The sequence below is a fragment of the Protopterus annectens genome, chromosome 4.part0, assembly GCF_019279795.1.
Source record: "Protopterus annectens isolate FY-2018-M chromosome 4.part0, PAN1.0, whole genome shotgun sequence".
Lineage (NCBI taxonomy): Eukaryota > Metazoa > Chordata > Ceratodontiformes > Protopteridae > Protopterus > Protopterus annectens.
In genome coordinates this window covers 488617826-488620325 of record NC_056733.1, presented here as the reverse complement: position 1 = coordinate 488620325, position 2500 = coordinate 488617826, and positions in this window count along the sequence as shown.

The following is a 2500-nucleotide window of genomic DNA, read 5'->3' as shown; positions in this document are numbered from 1 at the left end:
AGATCGTACCCAGAGGACTCAGAGTGTTGAAAATGCCAACTTATGGGACTCAATACCCAGAACTCTTGGCCAAATGGCAGCAGTTAAATCTAGAGGTGAGTGCCAAATATATGACTTTACTAAATGAATTCTTTAAACCTGAAGAGGATAGTTTAAGGGATTCCATTAATCAGCAACAGAAGAGTTTGTTTGCACAATTTAACAAGAGCAATGTAGACACCTTGCTGGAGCCATTAATGGATAGTATTTCAGTGTTTGAAAGAAGTCTGCTTATACAAAAGAGAAGTAAGTTAGACAGAGACATTATTCCAATCAGGCCATGTCTTCACTTGGCCTAGGGGGAATGTTAATCCTAATCCAGCTGATAGAACTGTCACTTCCAACACTGATCAGATACCACATGAAAATACATCCAACACAGGTTTGAAAACTAACTTGAGTAATTTGCGTAAACCTGATAGAGAATCCACTGTTTCAGTAGCAGCCAGTAACAACAAGACTGCATCTGAACAGGCTGTGTCTAGAGGTCAGCCTATTGTATCTAACTGTTCTGTGATAAATACTGATGATTTACTAGAAGTAGAACCCTCTCCTAAAGACAGATTACAAACTCCGGATGTGCCATTAAAGCCGTAGTTAATAACCCAATTATGAAAGGGCAGGCTGGGAATTCTTGTTATTTCCCTTTACCGATAGCCACTTTCGAGAAGAACATGAAAAGAGGGCGTTCAACAAGTCGAGGGAGACAAAAACGCAAAATTTCCCCCGAGAAGATGAATGGGAGAACTATAAAAAGAATGTGGAACCAAGGAGAGACAATTTGATATGGAATATCTCTGATAAATCATTAGATCAATATGAGACTTCGGTCCTTAATAAAGGACTAGGCTTTATACCTACAACATATAGTGACATCACAAATATTATTATTGATCTGAAAACTTTTACTAGAAATGTTCAGCTGAAGTTAGATTTGGGTGGGAATGAATATGATGGTACAAAACAATTTAAGAGAGCAAGCACATATATACCAGGTCTACATCCACTGATATATGCCTTTGATAAGTTGGTTGAAGATGATATTTATAGGTATTTTGATAATGAATCAGGAAGCACCACTAGAAGTAAGTATAACAACTTGAATGTGAATGAAAGGTCAGCTTTGAAAAAACTACAAAGAGATAAAAACATCACCATACGTCCAGCTGATAAAGGTGGACCAACTGTTCTGATGAACACAGAAGTTTATGAAACATCTATGTATAACATGTTAAGTGAGAGAAGATTTTATGGGATCATAAATAGAAGTACAGTAGATTTTAAGATTAATAGTATCAAATCTATGCTTACTGATTTACTAAATAGAGATGCTATTACTAATGACCTATTCAAGTTTTTGATAGTTGACAACCCAGTGATTCCGATAATAAATGGACTACCTAAGATCCATAAGAATGGTGTGAATCCACCGATGAGACCCATAGTCTCACGGCGCGGTTGGTGTACTGAATCATTGTCTGTATTTATAGAGAAACACCTTAGACCATTAGTTAATGACAGTTTAAATATCTTAAGAGATTCGCAACAGTTTCTTCAACAGTTATTTACTTTCTATGAGAGTAATAAGGATAGTTCTAAGAACTTCCTATTAGTAACATTGGATATACAATCGTTGTTTACTGTAATTCCCAATGTGGAAGGAGTTGAAAATATTAGATGCTATCTCTCTAGACATAGTACTTACACAGATACCCTGATTGAACTGTTGTGCTTATTTTTGACTACAGTTTTGGAAAACGATATATTTATGTTTGGTGAAACTATATACCTGCAACATGATGGCGTGGCTATGGGCACACCTTGTGCCAATAGCTACGCCAACATGTTTTTTAGCCCTTGAAGAGGATTATCTATACAAGCAGGATCTCTTAATACATATATTCCATTTTACAAACATTTAAATCGATGATGTCTTCCTTTTATGGACGGCACCCCTGACGCTTTAAATATTTTTGTGGAGTACATGAACCAGGCTACTCCTTTTTTGAAATTTACAATGACTAATTCTTTCAAGCGTATCAGTTTCTTAGATATTAATGTGGAGATACTAAGTGACAATACACTTTGTACCAGTACTCATAGGATTGTCATAGAAACACCTTACTACATCGAAGCAGCATGCACCCCAAATATGTGTTTCACAATGTTGTCAAGGGGCAAGCAATGCGGACCTCGAGGCTTAATAATACACATGTAGGCTTTGATTCAGAGTTACGAGAACTTAAGGATAGGTTTTCTAAAAGAGGTTATTCAGAGAGAGAGATGTAGAAGAAGGAATGGTTGACATATACTCACTGAGGAACAATAGAGCGAAACCCTACTTTTCTGCTTGTACTGAAAGTATTCCCAGGGTCGGAGAGAAGTTCAATCTGGAAACTATGATACCCATGTTCTATACCAGTGATAGGGGAAGAATTTATGATATTTTTAGTAAACACTG